Source organism: Heterodontus francisci, chromosome 20, assembly GCF_036365525.1.
Source record: "Heterodontus francisci isolate sHetFra1 chromosome 20, sHetFra1.hap1, whole genome shotgun sequence".
NCBI classification, from domain to species: Eukaryota; Metazoa; Chordata; class Chondrichthyes; order Heterodontiformes; family Heterodontidae; genus Heterodontus; species Heterodontus francisci.
Genome location: NC_090390.1, coordinates 66800152 through 66820853, shown reverse-complemented (window position 1 = coordinate 66820853; position 20702 = coordinate 66800152). Strand labels below are relative to the sequence as shown.

The 20702-nt window shown below is 47.0% G+C and overlaps 1 protein-coding gene across 1 annotated transcript in view; it reads right to left on the bottom strand.

The window, feature by feature from the left end:
- ccdc172 (coiled-coil domain containing 172) overlaps positions 1-20702 on the bottom strand; it is a 111720-nt gene that overhangs the window by 24970 nt on the left and 66048 nt on the right. The gene's annotated exons all lie outside the window — the stretch shown is intronic.

The following is a 20702-nucleotide window of genomic DNA, read 5'->3' as shown; positions in this document are numbered from 1 at the left end:
AGTACTGAGCCCTGCAGCACCCCACCGCAAACAGCCTTCCAGTCACAAAAACACCTGTCAACTATTACACTTTGCTTCTTGCCTCAGCCAATATTGGATCCAACTTGCCACTTACCCTTAGATCCTATATGAGTTGTTACTTTTCTGACCAATCTGCCATGTGACACCTTGTCAAAAGCCTTGGTAAAATTCATGTAGACTATATCAAAAATGCTACCCTCATTGACCCTCCTTGTTACCGCCACAAAAAAATCCAAATTATTCAGACACGACCTTTCTTTTACAAATCCATGCTGACTGTCCTTGATTAATCTGTGCTTTTGTCACTCAGAATTTTTTCCAATAATTTCTCACAAGGTTAGGCTGACTGACCCGTAATTAGTCGGTCCATCCCCTCCTTCCTTTATAAACAACAGTACAACATTAGTAGTGCTCCAGTCCCCCAGCACCACACCCACAGCCAAAGAGGATTGGACAGGTTCTGATGAAAGGTTAACAACCTGGAATGTTAACTCTGTTTCTCTCTCCACAGGTGCTACTTCACCTTCTGAGTATTTCCAGCATTTTCTGTTGTTATTAGGATTTGAAAATGATGGTCCGAGCCTGTTATTTCCTCCCTTGCTTCTCTTAGCAGCCTCGGATACATTTCATCTGGCGCTGGTGTGTTATCCACTTTCAAAGATGGTAGGCCCCTTAATATTTTCTCTCTCACCAGTGATCGAATACAGGTGCTAGTTGTTGCCCATGTTCAATTAACATCATAAAGTTAAAAAAAAACACTGATTTCAAACAGACGAAGGCGCCAAGACCCTCACGGGAAAAAAAGTATCCACTTCAGGAAATCATGCAATATAACAAACAAGCTTCTGAACTGTACCAAGTTCCGACCTTATGAACAGAGAAAAATCTCCACAGAGAACTCAAGTTTGGTAGTTTAATCTCCCTATTTCCAGATAATTTTAAATCCTTGGACCAAGTATAGATTAAACCAAGAGCTCAGTTGTTCTGTACTTAGCGCAGTTACTGGTATCTTCCCCGGGTTTGTCAGTTTCTCCTGGACTTGATGGATTTCAGGTGGGGTTAAGTTCACTCGAGTGTTTTATGTCGGAACTTGTAGCTGTTTCTTTCCCCTTCTTTCCCCCACACTCTTCTCACCTCTGATTAAAGCCTGGCTACCCGACCAAACCCGAATACGTGTCGGGTTCGGGTCGGGTCAGGCATTTTAAAAAAATGAAAGGACTCGGACTGGGGTCGGATTCGGGTCGGCTGTTGTCGAGTCGGGCCTGGGTCGGGTTTTAATTTTATACCCGAGCCAGGCTTTAGTTGAAAACCCCTACTCTTATTCCTGCACTTCTCAGCAATTTGCCTACATATTTGTTCTTCCTCTATCTCCCTCTGTCTATTTGGAAGTCTATAGTATACTACCAGCTGTGTGATACCCTCTTTTTTGTTCCTTATTTCAACCCATACGGCCTCATTTGTTATACGTCTGCAATATTGTCCCTCCTCACAGCTGAGATTGTTTCTTTAACCAATACTGCAACCCCCTTCCTTTTTCATTACCCTCTCTATCCTGTCTGAAAACCCTGTAACATGGCGGCATTCCTGCCCTTCGTTAAGCCATGTTTCATGTCTTTCGATGTTTAAAAGGGAAGCAGACTGAACATCCCAGGCTGGATACAGACAGTCTTCTGGAGCACTCCTGCTCCATACCTCCCCCCACCCAGCCCATAAAAAGGAAACCTTATCTTCAGCATCCTTAGTGGAGTTGATATTGATCAGATCGATATATACTCCAACCTGTTCAGTGCAAAAATATCAATCAGGGTCCTATTGTCATAGGAACCCAATTTACATTTTAAATGGACCTACCACCTGACTCTGGGCTCCACGGCCATAGAGATAGCAATGGGGGCAACAAGCCATTGCCCACAATTTATGGGGTACGAGTATTCAATTTCTGCTGGCAGATGGGCTGAAACTTCAGGCCCACGTCATGACTGAAGATTTTCCTTCTGTTTAATACTGCCTACCTTTGAGACCAATGTTTTAACTCCTCCTCCTCTTCAAATAAAAGTCCAACCCAGCACCCATCCTAGCACATCATTCCTCATCCCCCTTGGACCATGTCAATAATGACCACCTTACTGAATAAGCCATCAGCAAATAAATGCGGTCCTTTCCTGCATGTCTCCAACCTCCAGAACAAAGCGTGCCATAAGTTATAAAGTGGCACAAAAAATACTCATGAAACATCCAGTCAAGCCAGCTGTCAATTCACTATGCCAAACACTATGGCCGGAAATTTTCACTGGGCGGGAGACCCCGTCCACAGACAGAAAAGTCGGTGGCGAGCCTGCCTCCACTGAGCCTGGGGAGCCAGACCAGGATTTTTTGCTCCCCAGGCCTTTAATTGGTCTTGGGTGGGACTTCCACCTCCGTCAGCCAGGAAGTCCCACCGAATGGAGCTGCCAGCCAATCAGTGGGCCAGCAGCTCTTAGTTCCATCAGTGCCACCGGGAGCAGTGGACACTGCTGGGACTACACCCAGCCATCGGAAGATGAAGGACGGCTCTGGATAAAAGCAACGTCCCCCCCACCGCCATCAGTCCATTTGTTTGGGGGCGTAAAATTCCGACCTATAGCTTACATACTGCTCCCCCAGCTTACTGCTGCAATTTTTTAACAAAAACTAGCCTTTTAAAGGCTACAATTATAATTCCCACACACTCCAGCAAACTATGCCTATTTTAGAAAGGTTTTCCACTAATCAACACTCCAAACAATAGGCAAATAAACTGACCCAGGAAATTTTGTGCAAGCACCTCCTCAGACCATCAGCAGGTGCAATTCATTTTCCATTCATGCAAAAGTGGTGTAACTCATTGCTTGGAATTCCAGAGTCAAATTTTTCTACACTCAAAGATGAGTAATGTACCTTTCTTAATATTTTTTACATTCTACATATTGTGAATAAACTCTCCAAGTGCTACACCTCACTAATATTTGTGCAGTCAAGGCATTGTAAAACACTGGTATGCCAATCTGCACATTCCTATCAGCAAGATAAAAGCAATAGAAAAGATATATGGGTAACTGGTCATTATTTCACTTTAAACAGTGTTGAGTTTTATGATGAAAGATGCCCTGAATCATGATTAATGGAGTGATCTAATCAAATTAACACCCTGTGCTGGCAACATAGAAAGTCCATTCAACAATCCATTGTATAAGAAATCTAGTGCAGAAATTGAAAGGAGCGTATTTAAGGATTTATCTACTACCAGTGCGGCAAGAAAGGCGACAGAGTAATGGACTGGCCTTGCTGAAATTTGTGAGGCATACCCCTCCCTCTTTATTTGAGGAGAACCCCTGGTACTGGACACTCTTTAAGGGCTACTGTTTGCCCTAAAGGTGAATTACCCGCAAATGAAAGAGCAAATCATTTGGAAACACAGTGGGCTGGATTTTGTGCGACCATCAAGGGTGGGAATGGTGGCGTTGGCAGTGGGGGGAGGTGGAGAATCGCAACACTGCCATCCGCTCAGAAATCTGGCATCATCGCGTTGGTTCCGGATTTTGGCACTGGCAGGAAGGCACAATGGCAGCACTAACCCTGCAACCCTACGGAAACCTATTTTAAATTGCTGTAATGCTGATTTCAATATATTTCAATATCATTAAAAAAAATTTAACCATTGATGGGCGATTCTGTGAATGGCGTGAAACCTAGCTGCACAAAGGCGAGAGGGCACATTGATGTGACGGGTAGGTAAGGTTTAGCATTGCTGCATAGGGGAAGATGGGGGTTTGGAGACTCATAGAAACATAGAAAATAGGAGCAGCAGTAGGCCATTTGGCCCTTCGAACCTGCTCCATCATTCATTATGATCATCCAACTCAGTAGCCTGTTTCGGCTTTCGCCCCATATCCTTTGATCCCTTTAGACCCAAGAGCTATATCTAACTCCTTTTTGAAAATATACAATGTTTTGGCCTCAACTGCTTTCTGCGGTAGCGAATTCCACAGGCTCACCACTCTCTGGTTGAAGAAATTTCTCCTCATCTCAGTTGTTCCTGAAAGGTTTCCCCGTATCCTTTGACTATGACCCCTGGTTCTGGACTCCCCCATCACTGGGAACATCCTTCCTGCATCTACCCTGTCAAGTCCTGTTAGAATTTTATAGGTTTCTATGAGATCTCCCCTCACTCTTCTGAACTCCAGCGAATATAATCCTAACCGACTAAATCTCTCTTCATACGTCAGTCCCACCATCCCAGGAATCAGTCTGGTAAACCTTTGCTGCACTCCCTCCATAGCAAGAATATCCTTCCTCAGATAAGGAGACCAAAACTGCACACAGTATTCCAGGTGTGGCCTCACCAAGGCCCTGTATAATTGCAGCAAGACATCCCTGCTTCTGTACTCGAATCCTCTCGTTAAGAAGGCCAACATACCATTTGCCTTCTTTACCGCCTGTTGGACCTGCATGCTTACCTTCAGCAACTGGTGTACGAGAACACCCTGGTCTCGCTGCATATTCTCCTGTTTATAGCCATTCAGATAATAATCTGCCTTCCTGTTTTTGCTACCAAAGTGGATAACCTCACATTATCCACATTATACTGCATCTGCCATGCATTAGCCCACTCACTCAACATGTCCAAATCACCCTGAAGCCTCTCTGCATCCTCCTCACAACTCACCCTCCCACCCAGTTTTGTGTCATCTGCAAATTTGCAGATATTACATTTAGTTTCCTCATCTAAATCATTAATGTATATTGCGAATAGCTGGGGTCCTAGCACCGATCCCTGCAGTACCCCTCTAGTCACTGCCTGCCATTCGAAAAAAATCCATTTACCCCTACTCTTTGTTTCCTGTCCGCCAACCAATTTTCTATCCATCACAATACACTACCCCCAATCCCATGCGCTTTAATTTTACATGCTAATCTCTTATGTGGAACTTTGTCGAAAGCCTTCTGAAAGTCCAAATAAACCACATCCACTGGCTCCCCCTCATCAACTCTACTGGTTACATCCTCGAAGAATTCTAGTAGATTTGTCAAGCATGATTTCCCTCTCATTAAACCATGCTGACTCTGCCCGATTCTACCACTGTTCTCCAAGTGCTCTGCTATAACATCTTTGATAATGGACTCTCGAATTTTCCTCACTACCGACGTCAGGCTGACTGGTCTATAATTCCCTGCTTTCTCTCTACCTCCCACTTTAAATAGTGGGGTTACATTAGCTATCCTCCAATCTGTAGGAACTGTTCCAGAGTCTATAGAATCTTGGAAGATGACCACCAATGCATCCACTATTTCTAGGGCCACTTCCTTAAGTACTCTGGGATGCATACCATCAGGCCTTGGGGATTTATCGGCCTTCAATCCCATCAATTTCCCCAACACCATTTCTCTACTAATACTGATTTCTTTCAGTTCCTCTCTCTCACTAAGCCCTGTGTTCCCCAACATTTCTGGTATGATATTTGTGTCGTCCTTTGTGAAGACAGAACTAAAGTATGCATTTAGTTGGTCAGACATTTCTTTATTCCCCATAATAAATTCCCCTGTTTCTGACCTGAAGGGACCTACATTTGTCTTCACCAATCTTTTTCTCTTCACATACTTATAGATTGTGGGAGCACGTTGCTGCAGGCTCTACAAAGAGGTTCAGGGTACCGGGGGCTCTGCAAAGAGATCCAGGTCACTGCAGGTTCTGTAAAGGAGTCCGGGGTACTGGGGGCTCTGCAAAGGGCTCCAGTGTATGGGGGGGGTCTGAGATACTGGGGGCTCTGCAAGGGGGCTGTGTGTGTTTGGGGGGGGTGGGGGGGGGAGTCAGTATAGGGTTGGCTAACTGCTGATGGGTCTGTTTGCTCACACTGCTGGAACAGAGGGTGGGCCATCATCAAGGTTGGGCTCTGAGGTCATGGCATATTCTCAGGTACCAAGGCAGGAGGTCAGACAGAGAGAGCAATGAGCAAAGGAGCCAAGAGACAACCTCACAAGGCCTCCTTTTGCAGCCATCCTGGTGTCCACTCACAGACAGCGAAATAAAGGCTCACCGTAATGCCTGAACTCTGTCGCATCCTTTCCATTTGTTGTCCCTGCCTTGCGAGCGGATGGGAGAGCATATGTTAACAAGGGCTCTCATCACATTGGCATGTTAATGAAGGCTATAGTCCATTGGCATGGCCCTAATGGGGAAGGGTGAGGTTTACATCTCACAAATAAGAATAATGGCACTTGACTGTCATTCAACGAAGCTTAATAATTTGAACAAAGGAGCTTTTAATTATTTAACACAAACATATATTCTACATTCGTGAGACCCAAAGTGTTGCTATGTGCTCTTTTTAATCCGTTTGTGGGTGCTCCTATGTGGTGTGATCTCAGCTGGGCTGGAGGCAGGCTGCTGATCAGGCTGTGCCTTGGTCTGTGATGTTTTTGGCAGGCGCCCTTTGGCTGCCTGAGGCCTGGAAGGCTCCGGTTGCCTGGAAGTGTCCTGGACTGATGCATACTCTCCTCAAGCGTTCAGATTGCTGCAGCTGGGCTTCAGGTGGAGAGGCTGAGGAGCTGGTATCACACTCGAAGTGCCCTGAGGGGCCAGCCAGGTGTCGGTGTTAGCCTCTCCTCCTCCCTTTGAAGGCTCTCTTGAGCGTCCCTACTCAGAGAAGGACGTGGAAATACAGAAGCAGCTGGGCTCCTGGTCCTTCTCTTGCCTTGCCACTGCTGCAAAGAGTTCATGGCCATGGCAAAGGTGTGCAGGTCAGCACGGATCTGTGGGATATGGCTCTCTATTGAGGGTTGCCAACCTCTCGTTGGAGAAAGCCATGTGCTCATAGGCCTGAGACATGGCTGCAGTCATGGCATGAATGACCTCTGGCATCTCTGCTAAATTTTGCCCTAATCCTCTCTGCAATGCCAGCATGCCCTATGCTGACAACACCAGAGGCTCATCATCATCCTGGGGCTCAGCATGCTCTCACCAGCTTGTGACCCTGATTCTAAAGCCAAGTGTGTACCACCAAGGTGAAAGTATCTGTGCTGGTGGAGGGCGCAAGGGAGTCACGGGGCAGTGCATTCTCTAAGCTGCCTTCCTCCTCAGAGGTGGACGTCTGTCTTCACAGTAGAAGATACAAGTTTCATACCAGAAATAAATGGCAATCTAGGGGCTAAAGAGAGGAAATTAATATCAGCAGAGAAAAAGTATTGGAAAAACTTAAGGGACTAAAATCCGACAAATCCCAGGGCCTGAAGGCCTACACCCTAGGGTTCTAAAAGACATAGCTGCAGAGATAATGGATGCGGTAGCTATGATTTCCAAAATTCTTTAGATTTGGAAATGGTCCCATCAGATTGGAAGTTGGGAAATGTTGCACTGCTTTTCAAGAAAGAAGGGAGCGAGAAAACGGAAGTACAGGCCAGTTAGCCTAACATCAGTTGTTTGGAAGATACTGGTCTTAACATTGCACTTGGAAAAGCATAGTATGATGAGAAAAAGTCGGCATGGTTTTACTAAAGGGAGATCCTGTTTGACAAGTTTATTAGAGTTTTTTTGAGGATGTAACTTATAGGGTAGATAAAGGGGAACCAATTGATGTAGTATACCTGGATTTCCAACAGGCATTCGATAAGGTATTGTCACTGGACTAGTAACCCAGGGTATTCGCCTGGGTACATGGGTTCGAATCCCACCATGGCAGAAGGTGGAATTTCAATTCAATTTGAAAAAAAATGGAATTAAAAAGCTAGTCTCATGATGGCCATGAAACCATTGTCGATCGTTGTCAAAACCCATCTGGTTCACTAATGTCCTTTAGGGAAGGAACTGTGCTGTCCTTACCTGGTCTGGCCTACATGTGACTCCAGATCCACAGCAATGTGGTTGACTCTTAAATGCCCTCTGAAAGGGTCTAGCAAGCCACTCAGTTATACTTAACCAGTAAAAGGTCAATAAGGAATGGAACCAGATGGACCACCCGGCATCGACCGAGGCACCGGAAACAACAACGGCAAACCCAACCCCGTCGACCCTGCAAAGTCCTCCTTATTAACATCTGGGGGCTTGTTCCAAAGTTGGGAGAACTGTCCCACAGACTAGTCAAGCAACAGCCTGACATAGTCATACTCACCGAATCATACCTTACAATGTTCCAGACACGGCCATCACCATCCCTGAGTATGCCCTATCCCACCGGCAGGACAAACCCAGTAGCTGTGCCGGCAGTGGTATACTGTCAGGAGGGATTGCCCTGGGAGTCCTCAACATCGACTCTGGACCCCATGAAGTCTCATGGCATCAGGTCAAACATGGGCAAGGAAACCTCCTGCAAGTGCAGGAATATGGGATTAGAATAGTTGGGTGCTGTAAGGCCAGCACAGACACGATGGGCTGAAGGGCCTGTTTCTGTGCTGTATAACTCTATGACTATGATTACCACCTACTGCTCCCCCTCAGCTGATGAGTCAGTACTCCACTAAGTTGAACACCACATGGAGGAAGCACTGAGGGTGGCAAGGGCGCAGAATGTACTGGGTGGAGGACTTCAATGTCCATCACCAAGAGTGGCTCGGTAGCACCAGGATTGACCGAGCTGGCCGAGTCCGAAAGGACATAGCTGCTAGGCTGGGTCTGCGGCAGGTGGTGAGGGAGCCAACAAGAGGGAAAAACATACTTGACCTCATCCTCATCAATCTGCCTGCCGCAGATGCATTTGTCCATGACAGTATTGGTAGGAGTGACCACCGCACAGCCCTTGTGGAAACGAAATCCCGTCTTCACATTGAGAATACCCTCCATCATGTTGTGTGGCACTGCCACCATGCCAAATTGGATAGATTTCGAACAGATCTAGCAATGCAAAACTGGGCATCCATGAGCCACTGTGGACCATCAGCAGCAGCAGAATTGTATTCAACCACAATCTGTAACCTCATGGCCCAGCATATCCTCCACTCTACTACCATTGCCATCAAACCGGAGGACCAACCCTGGTTCAATGAACAGTGCAGGAGGGCATGCCAGGAGCAGCACCAGGCATACCTCAAAATGAGGTGTCAACCTGGTGAAGCTACAACCCAGGAGTACTTGCATGACAAACAGCGTATACAGCATGCGACAGACAGAGCTACGTGATCCCACAACCAAGCGATCAGATCTGAGCTCTGCAGTTCTGCCACATCCAGTCGTGAATAGTGGTGGACAATTAAACTAACAGGAGAAGGTGGCTCCACAAATATCCCCTTCCTCAATGATGGGGGAGCCCAGACATCAGTGCAAAAGATAAGGCTGAAGCATTTGCAACAATCTTCAGCCAGAAGTGCCGATTGGATGATCTATCTCGGCCTCCTCCTGAATTCCCCAGCATCACAGATGCCAGTCTTCAGCCAATTCAATTCACTCTGCATGATATCAAGAAACGGCTGAAGGCACTAGATACTGCAAAGGTTATGGGTCCAGACAACATTCCGGCAATAGTACTGAAGACCTGTGCTCCAGAACTTGCCGTGCCCCTAGCCAAAATGTTCCAGTACAGCGACAATACTGGCATCTACCCGGCAATGTGGAAAATTGTCCAGGTATGTCCTGTACACAAATAGCAGGACAAAACCAACCTGGCCAATTACTGCCCCATCAGTCTACTCTCAATCATCAGTAAAGTGATGGCAGGTGTTATTGATAGAGATATCAAGCAGCACTTGCTTAGCAATAACCTGCTCAGTGATGCTCAGTTTGGGTTCCATCAGGGCCACTCAGCTCCTGACCTCTTACAGCCTTGGCCCAAACATGAACAAAAGAGCTGAACTCCAGAGGTGAGGCGAGAGTGACTGCCCTTGACATCAAGGCAGCATTTGACCGTGTTTGGCATCAAGGAGCCCGAGCAAAACTGGAGTCAATGGGAATCAGGGGGAAAACTCTCCGCTGGTTGGAGTCATACTTAGCGCAAAAGGAAGATGGTTGTGGTAGGTCAATCATCTCAGCTCTAGGACATCACTGCATGAGTTCCTCAGGGTAGTGTCCTAGGTAACATTTGTACCACACAAGTGCCAGGCAATGACCATCTCCAACAAGAGAGAGTCTAACCATCTCCCCATGACATTCAACAGCATTACGATCGCTGAATCCCCCACTATCAACATTCTAGGGCTTACCATCGACCAGAAACTGAACTGGAGTAGCCATATAAATACCGTAGCTGCAAGAGCATGTCAGAGGCTAGGAATCCTGCGGCGAGTAACTCAACTCCAGACTCCCCAAAGCCTGTCCACCATCTGCAAGGCACAAGTCAGGAGTGTGATGGAATACTCTCCAAAGCCTAGACAGGTGCAGTTCCAACAACACTCGAGAAGCTCGACACCATCCAGGAGAAAGCAGCCTGCTTGATTGGCACGCCATCCACAAACATTCACTCCGTCCACCACCGACGCACAGTGGCAGCAGTGTATACCATCTACAAGATGCACTGCAGCAACCCACAAAGGCTACTCAGGCAGCATCTTCCAAACCCGCGAACTCTACCACCTAGAAGGAAGAAGGACAAGGGCAGCAGATGCATGCAAGTTCCCCTCCAAACCACACACCATCCTGACTTGGAACTATATCGCTATTCCTTCACTGTCGCTGGGTCAAAATCCTGGAACTCCCTTCCTAAGGGCACTGTGGACTGCACCACATAGACTGCAGAGGTTCAAGAAGACAGCTCACCACCACCTTCTCATGAGCAATTAGGGATGGGCAATAAATGCTGGCCTGGACAGCGACGCCCCCATCCCATGAAACAGATAAAAAAAAAGGTGCCACACAAAAGGTTAACAGGCAAGACAAAGACTCATGGAGTTAGGGGTAAAATATTAGCAGGGATAGAGGATTGGTTAACAGACAGGAGGGAATGGGTGGGCATAAACAGGGCATTTTCAAGTTGGCAGGCAGTAAATAGTGGAGTGCCACAAGGATCACTGCTGGGGCCTCAGCTATTTACAATATATGTTAACGACGGATGAAGATAGAGAGAGTAATGCATCTAAGTTTGCTGATAATACAAATGTAGGTGGAAAAACAAGCTGTGGGGAGGATGCAGAGAGACTGCGAAGAGATATAGACAGGTTAACTGAGTAGGCAACAAGATGGCAAATTGAGTATAATGTAGGGAAGTGTGAAGTTATTCACTTAATTACCAGAATAGAAAAGCAGAATATGTTTTAAAAGGTGTGAAACTTGTAAATGTTGATGTTCAAAGAGATTTGGGTGTGCTTGTAAAAGGAACGCAGACAGTTAGCATGCAGATACAGCAAGCAATTAGGAAGGCAAATGACATGTTGGTCTTTATTACAAGGGGATTGGAGTAAAGGAATAAGGAAGTCTTGCTACAATTGTACAGGGTTTTGGAGAGACAACATCTGGAGTACTGTGTGCAGTTTTGGTCTCCACATTTAGGAAAGGATATACTTGCACTGGAGCCAGTACACGAAGGTTCAGTAAATTGGTCCCTGGGATGAGGAGGTTGTCCTATGATGAGAGTCTGAGTAAACTGGGCCTATATTCTCCGGAGTTTAGAAGAATAAGAGGCAATCCATCCACCTAGCACTTCACAGTTCAACTGCAAATGACTGGCTATTGAAGCTAATGTGTGAAGACTTGGCATGCGACAGCAGTTGTCAGGACACAGTGGTGTTGCTTCTAAGAATCAAGACACTTGCCAACATCTTCACAAATAAGCTAAGTTTACAGGGCAAGGCTGCTCCCAACACTGTGGACAGGACCAAACCAAGTGGTGGGTCAGCCATTATGAAGCAGCAGTCTATATTTTAGGAGATGGCTCTATTTTGGCCAATCAGCAAGTATCTTCCATTTGTTATGATCTTCCATTCTAATTCTTCAGAGTAGGAGCCACATTTATACAGCTATTTAAAAAGACTAAAATATCTTATGGTTGGACCTATATTGGAAATCATTGTCTGGAGATTCATTGTAATTCTTAAACCTTTTCTTTCCCTTAGGTCTGCCCAAGATGAGCAGGTAAAGCGAAAGAAAATGGTGACAACCCAAATGCATCAAGCACTTCACCTGCCCAAGGAGCACTGGATGAGACACAAGTGACAAGCAGCAAGTGAAGTGACTGGAAAAACAGAACATGCAAGCGGTCGCCACCAAAATGGCAACTCAAAGAACGTTGGAGTTTAGAAGAATGAGAAGTGATCTTATTGAAACATATAAGATCAGGAGGGTACTTGATAAGAGTGGATATCAGGGGGATGATTCCTCTTGTGGGGGAGACTAGAACTAGGGGACACAGTTTAAAAATAAGCGGTCTCCCTTATAAATCAGAGATTAAGAGAATTCTTTTCTCTCAGAGCGTTGTTAAGTCTGTGGAATTCTTTCCCAGAAAGCAGTGGAGGCTGAGTCATTGAATTTATTCAAGGCTGAGTTATATACATTTTTGATAGACAAGGGAGTCAAGGGTTATCAAGGGCAGACAGGAAAGTGGAGCTGAGACCACAACCAAATCAGCCATAATCTTACTGAATGGCAGAGCAGGCTCAAAGGGCTGAATGGCCTCCTCCTGCTCCTAAGTCCTATGTTCTAAAAATTTTGATATGGAGCCACAGTGGAGGGCTGCTGCACCCCTATCGTCACCCCGCCACTTGAGCTTATCTGAGACTGCCACCGCTGCAAAGGCAGGAGGCCTGAAATTCATTCCTACAAAAAGGTGCCACAGCTCGCAGATATTATTTGGATATGATCCGAGGCCCAATTTTGGGTCAACCTTGGGCTTTCCCGGTTTTGGCATGGGTTGCAGCAGTATCACCGCCTTTGTGCTCAAAACCAAGCACTGACAAATTTCTACCCTAAGACACCAAATGTGGTCTAACTAAAAATTTAAATAGATTCATTAGGCTGGATTCACCTGCGGGCTTCAGGACCTTGATATCCAAACCAATTGGGGGTCCCAAGCTCGCACTTGCCAGGAGTGAGATCAGAGGAGGCCTCCTAATTGGCCAACTCCGCGCTCACCATTCTATTAAAGATGGTGGGCAGGCTCCCGATGTTGCTGGCCCTCAAGCCTCGGCAGCCTTGCCGGGAAAGGTGGGCACTGCTGAGGCAGGTCAGAGACAGTGAGGGCACCATGTTGAGGAGCCCTAGAAGATGAAAATTTAAATGAAAATTCCAGAGGGGCCAAGCAAGTAAACCATTTGGAACGGAAGGGAAACTCTTCTGGTGGAAGCGTTTGGGTCGTGGGTGTGGTCATTTCTGCTGGCGGCCCCCTCTTTGGGGCATAGAGCCACCGGCTCAGATGGCCCCCCCGAGCCTGCCACAGGGAGGCAGGCCACTTCAATGCAGCTGGCAGCCTTTGCATGCGAAGGGGACTACTTGGCCACCGGTGATGCAAAATCTCCCCTAATTGTGGCCATATGTAAATTGGATGCCCGTCTCCTTTCAGCGTGTAGCGGGTGGGTCATGCTGTCCCCTTGTCAGCTGCTGTGCAAGGACTTCCTCAGAGTTTGGGAACTGCTTCTGCTTTATCAGACATTCTCCTCAGCGTGCGCACTTGCGGGCCAGTAGGTGGCTGTGGAAAGCATCGGGTTAGGACAATTCTGGTGCCCAGAAGTCCCTTCGGGGATGGGAACAGTGTCTTTGGCAGGTGAGGGGATGGAGCCAGAGAGCCATGGGCAGCAGGGAGAAGCATGGGCAGGATAAGAAAGAGCCAGAGAGAGAGGGGCTTAATGTCTGTGTTCGTGGCTGGGAAATGGTGCCAGAAATGTGGAATTGGGGTGCACATCCAGTTATTAAGGGCCACGGAGGACTAGCTAGGGATCACGGAAGCCCCAGGGATTGAGAAGCCCTGAGATACTGAAGAGGCCTCCAGTGATCTGGATATTAAGGTAATCTGTGGCTCAGGAGTTCAAGTGGAACTAGCAACAGGCGGGCTACGAGCAAGCCGGCTCTCAACTTTTTTCTTGCAATGCTTCATGTATAATATTTAAATCTAAGACCTCCTTGTGAAGAGTGGGGATAAGGGGTTGAGAGCGAAAGGTTCAGGATCACAAGCCTACACTCATGCTGAAAGTGAGGCATTCCTGCTTCCCATTGTTTAACAAAGAACAGTACAGTACAGGAACAGGCCATTCGGCCGTCTAGGCCTGCGTCGATCTCGATGCCTGCCTAAATTAAAACCTTATGCACTTCCGGGGACCGTATCCCTCTATTCCCATCCTATTCATGTATTTGTCAAGATGCCTCTTAAACGTCTCGATGGTACCTGCTTCCACCACCTCCCCCGGCAACAAGTTCCAGGCACTCACCACCCTCTGTGTAAAGAACTTGCCTCGCACATCCCTTCTAAACTTTGCCCCTCTCATCTTAAACCTATGTCCCCTAGTAACTGACTCTTCCACCCTGGGAAAAAGCTTCTGACTATCCACTCTGTCCATGCCGCTCATAACTTTGTAAACCTCTATCATGTCGCCCCTCCACCTCCGCCGTTCCAGTGAAAACAATCAGAGTTTATCCGACCTCTCCTCATAGCTAATGCTCTCCAGACCAGGCAACATCTTCTGTACCCTCTCCAAAGCCTCCACGTCCTTCTGGCAGTGAGACAACCAGCATTGCACGCAATATTCTAAGTGTGGCCTAACTAAAGTTCTGTACAGCTGCAGCATGACTTGCCTATTTTTATACTCTATGCCTCGACCGATGAAGGCAAGCATGCCGTATGCCTTCTTGACTACCTTATCCACCTGCGTTGCCACTTTCAGTGACCTGTGGACCTGTACGCCCAGATCTCTCTGCCCGTCAATACTCCTAAGGGTTCTCCCATTTACTGTATACTTCCCACCTGCATTAGACCTTCCAAAATGCATTACCTCACATTTGTCCGGATTAAACTCCATCTGCCATTTCTCGGCCCAAGTTTCCAACCGATCTATATCCTGCTGTATCCTCTGACAATCCTCATCACTGTCCGCAACTCCACCAACCTTTGTATCGTCCGCAAACTTACTAATCAGACCAGCTACATTTTCCTCCAAATCATTTATACATACTACAAACAGCAAAGGTCCCAGCACTGATACCTGCGGAACACCACGAGTCACATCCCTCCATTCAGAAAAGCACCCTTCCACTGCTACCCTCTGTCTTCTATGACCGAGCCAGTTCTGTATCCATCTTGCCAGCTCCCCTCTGATCCCATGTGACTTCACCTTTTGTATCAGTCTGCCATGAGGGACCTTGTCAAAGGCTTTACTAAAGTCCATATAGATAACATCCACTGCCCTTCATCAATCATCTTCGTCACTTCCTCAAAAAACTCAATCAAGTTAGTGAGACACGACCTCCCCTCCATAAAACCATGCTGCCTCTCGCTAATAAGTCCATTTGTTTCCAAATGGGAGTAAATCCTGTCCCGAAGAATCCTCTCTAATAATTTCCCTACCACTGACGTAAGGCTCACCGGCCTATAATTTCCTGGATTATCCCTGCTACCCTTCTTAAATAAAGGAACAACATTGGCTATTCTCCAGTCCTCTGGGACCTCACCTGTAACCAATGAGGATGCAAAGATTTCTGTCAAGGCCCCAGCAATTTCTTCCCTTGCATCCCTCAGTATTCTGGGGTAGATCCCATCAGGCCCTGGGGACTTATCTACCTTAATGCTTTGCAAGACACCCAACACCTCCTCCTTTTTGATAATGAGATGACTGAGACTATCTACACTCCCTTCCCTAGGCTCATCATCCACCAAGTCCTTCTCCTTGGTGAATACTGATGCAAAGTACTCATTTAGTACCTTGCCCATTTCCTCTGGCTCCACACATAGATTCCCTTCTCTGTCCTTGAGTGGGCCAACCCTTTCCCTGGTTACCCTCTTGCACTTTATATATGTATAAAAAGCCTTGGGATTTTCCTTAATCGTGTCAGCCAATGACTTCTCAAAACCCCTTTTAGCCCTCCTGACTCCTTGCTTAAGTTCCTTCCTACTGTCTTTATATTCCTCAAGGGATTCGTCTGTTCCTAGCCTTCCAGCCCTTACGAATGTTTCCTTTTTCTTTTTGACGAGGCTCACAATATCCCGCGTTATCCAAAGCTCCCGAAACTTGCCAAACTTATCCTTCTTCCTCACAGGAACATGCTGGTCCTGGATTCTAATCAACTGACGTTTGAAAGACTCCCACATGTCAGATGTTGATTTACCCTCAAACAGCCGCCCCCAATCTAAATTCTTCAGTTCCTGCCTAATATTGTTATAATTAGCCTTCCCCCAATTTAGCACCTTCACCCAAGGACTACTCTTATCCTTATCCACAAGTACCTTAAAACATGGAATTATGGTCACTGTTCCCGAAATGCTCCCCTACTGAAACTTCGACCACCTGGCCTGGCTCATTCCCCAATACCAGGTCCAGTACAGCCCCATCCCTAGTTGGACTATCTACGTATTGTTTCAAGAGGCCCTCCTGGATGCTCCTTACAAATTCTGCCCCATCCAAGCCCCCAGCACTAAGTGAGTCCCAGTCAATATAGGGAAAGTTAAAATCACCCACCACTACAACCCTGTTACCTTTACATCTTTCCAAAATCTGTCTACATATCTGCTCCTCTACCTCCCGCTGGCTGTTGGGAGGCCTGTAGTAAACCCCCAACATTGTGACTGCACCCTTCCTATTCCTGAGCTCCACCCATACTGCCTCGCTGCATGACCCCTCCGAGGTGTCCTCACGCAGTACAGCTGTGATATTCTCCTTAACCAGTAATGCAACTCCCCCACCCCTTTTACACCCCCTCTATCCCGCCTGAAGCTTCTAAATCCTGGAACATTTAGCTGCCAATCCTGTCCTTCCCTCAACCAAGTCTCTGTAATATCAACATCATAGTTCCAAGTACTAATCCAAGCTCTAAGTTCATCTGCCTTACCTGTTATACTTCTTGCATTGAAACAAATGCACTTCAGACCACCAGTCCCGCTGTGCTCAGCAATATCTCCCTGCCTGCTCTTCCTCTTAGTCTTACTGGCCTTATTTACTAGTTCCCCCTCATTTATTTCACTTGCTGTCCTACTGCTCCGGTTCCCACCCCCCTGCCACACTGGTTTAAACCCTCCCGAGTGACGCTAGCAAACCTTGCAGCCAGGATATTTGTGCCCCTCCAGTTTAGATGCAACCCGTCCTTCTTGTACAGGTCCCATCTGTCCCTGAAGAGATCCCAATGGTCCAGATATCGGAAACCCTCCCTTCTACACCAGCTGTTCAGCCACGTGTTTAGCTGCACTATCTTCCTATTTCTAGCCTCACTGGCACGTGGCACAGGGAGTAATCCCGAGATTACAACCCTAGAGATCCTGTCTTTTAACTTTCTACCTAACTCCCTAAACTCCCCCTGCAGGACCTCATCACTCTTCCTGCCTATGTCGTTGGTACCGATGTGTACAACCTCTGGCTGTTCACCCGCCCCCTTCAGAATGCCCCCTGTCCGTTCACAGACATCCTTGACCCTGGCACCAGGGAGGCAACATACCATCCTGGAGTCCCTTTCATGCTCACAGAAGCGCCTATCTGTGCCCCTGACTATAGAGTCCCCTATAACTATTGCTCTTCTGCGCTTTGTCCCTCCCTGCTGAACAACAGTGCCAGCCGTGGTGCCACTGCTCTGGCTGCAGCTGTTTTCCCCTGATAGGCCATGCCCCCAACAGTATCCAAAACGGTATACTTGTTAGAGAGGGGGATAGCCACAGGGGATTCCTGCACTGACTGCCTGCCCCTTCTAGTGGTCACCTATCTACCTGCCTGCACCTTGGGTGTAACCACGTCTCTAAAACTCCTGTCTATGACACATTCTGCCACTTGCATGCTCCTAAGTGCATCCAGTTGCCGCTCCAACCGATCCATGCGGTCTGTGAGGAGCTGCAACTGGGGACACTTCCTGCAGATACAGTCGTCCAGAACGCTGGAAGCGTCACAGACTTCCCACATCTCACAGGTGAAGCACTTCACCCCTCTGACATTTCTAGCACTAATTAGTTAATTAATATAACATAAATACTTAGTAAATCCTTACTAAATTGTTATAATTAACTATATGGTCCCTAGTGCTAGATTCCTACTATAAATATTCTTACTTCTTTCTTTTGGGCCTCCTTATCTCGAGAGACAATGGATATGCGCCTGGAGGTGGTCAGTGGTTTGTGAAGCAGCGCCTGGAGTGGCTATAAAGGCCAATTCTAGAGTGACAGGCTCTTCCACAGGTGCTGCAGAGAAATTTGTTTGTTGGGGCTGTTGCACAGTTGGCTCTCTCCTTGCACCTCTGTCTTTTTTCCTGCCAACTACTAAGTCTCTTCGACTCGCCACATTTTAGCCCTGTCTTTATGGCTGCCCGCCAGCTCTGGCGAACGCTGGCAACTGACTCCCACGACTTGTGATCAATGTCACAGGATTTCATGTCGCGTTTGCAGACGTCTTTAAAGCGGAGACATGGACGGCCGGTGGGTCTGATACCAGTGGCGAGTTCGCTGTACAATGTGTCTTTGGGGATCCTGCCATCTTCCATGCGGCTCACGTAGAAATGCTAACTAAATACAGTAATCTCCTCCCTCTGGTTTAGTTACTCTACTTATTAATTAGTTAATTAGGGTTTTAATCAATTTTTACCAATGTTTTATTTTCAAATTCAGTATAAATTCCCTACCAGCCAATCAGGTCACAGCTTTCCTGTGAATCACTTTTCAGTTTTTTTTTACCAGAGGTAAGTTTTTTATACTGACAGGTCCGGAAGTCCGCCCTCCGAGTCTTCTCCGTGAATGTAGGCCGCGAATCCCCGAGGTAAGTTTTTTATACTTACAGGTCCGGAACTCCGCCCTCAGACTCTTCTCCGTGAATGTAGGAGTTGTACTCTCAACAATTCTCCTGCTTCGGGGTGGCTAGCAATGGTCATCCATTGCAATGAGTTTGTTTCTTTAAGATATATTTTCCTTCATGAGTGTACTTTCATGCTCGGTGCCAATGGAATAAACACTGAGCTAGAACCTTCAGGCGTTCAGTGTACTTTTTCCTTTGCTTACATTTTGGCAGAGTCGGCAGGATTCCACAATGCAAGCATCAAACTTTAGAAAGTTTTTTTGTGTGGCTGACAAGATCCAGGCGGCCACTTCTATGCAGTGGGCATCGCAGGCGGCAGCGTCACAGTTAAACATCTCACCTAACTCTCAGTGTCTAATCATCTCTAAAGAGATGGTGTCTGAAGAGCACTTAGCGGAGACGGAGCGTACGGTTGAAGAACTGAAATGGGCGATGTCCATGAAGGAGACCGAAGCAGCTCCAGCAGAGGTCCAGGACTTGCAGGATGAAGTTGAGCATCTAGGCAGAGACCAGAAAGAGGCTCCCAATGTGTCCGCCCGTAGTTCAGCAGAGGAAAGGAGTATCGCTTCACGCATATTCTACCTACCACCTGGAAGGAAGTTGGACAGGTTTGGAGGGAGACCGGCAACGTCAAGTGACCGTTCAGCTGAAGACTGGATCAAAGATGAGCAGATGGTCGTGGCATGTAGGGGTCTCAATGAAGTTGAGCAGGCGGCATTCCTGATGGAGCATCTGTTTGGGAAATCCCATAGAGAAACACTAGGGAGAGGTATTGATAGGTGCTTGATGGCCAACACAGACACAATGGGCCGAAGGTCCTGTTTCTGTGCTTTATAACTCGATGACTCTACGTCCAGAAGAGCCAGCAACTGATCTTTGAAGTTCTGACAAGGGTGTTTGGTGATAGCAGCAGTCTGCTGCAATTGCAGCAGAAATTCTACAGCTATAAGCAATTGACTAAAACAGTCAATTGGTAAACCTGTTTGACCGAATTGTCCTCCTGGATCTCTCCTTCAAACCAACAAGGGAACTCAGTTGAAAGAAAGATCGCTTAGCAAAAGCGGTGGGGGATGAAAATGTTCAGAAGAAGCTGAGGAGACTTATCCTTGGTCACACCTTACACAACATGGTAGATAGGAACATAGGAGCAGAAGTAGGCCATTCAGCCCTTCAAGCCTGCTCCACCCTTCAACACGATCATGGTTGATCAGACACTTCAATGGCTTTTTCCCACACTATCCCGATATCCCTTTATGTCACTGGTATTTGGAAATCTGTCAATCTCTACTTTAATCATACTCAATGACTGAGCTTCCACAGCCCTCTGGGGTCGAGAATTCCAAAGATTTACAACCCTCTGAGTAAAGAAATTCTCCTCATCTCGAAGTGGCTTATCCCTTATTTTGAAATTGTGTCCCCTGGTTCTAGACTCCCCAACCAGGGAATTTGGACAGGTTTAGTGAGTGAGCAAGAATGTGGCAGATGGAATATAATGTGGAAAAATGTGAGGTTATCCATTTTGGTAGGAGGGACAGATGTGCACAAAGGGACATGGGTGTCAGTAAGAAACTGAAAGCTAGCATGCAGGTGCAGCAAGCAATTAGGTAGGCTAATGGTCTGTTAGCCTTTCTTGCAAGAGAATTTGCGTACAGGAGTAATGAAGTCTTGCTTCAATTGTATAGAACCTTGGTTAGACCGCACCTGGAGTAGTGGGTGCAGTTTTGTTCCCCTTACCACAGAGGACGTGCAACAAAGGCTCATCAGACTTTTTCCCGGGATGGCAGGACCATCCTATGAAGAGGGAAACTCACCCTCCACAGCATCAGTGCTCATTAGGTTTA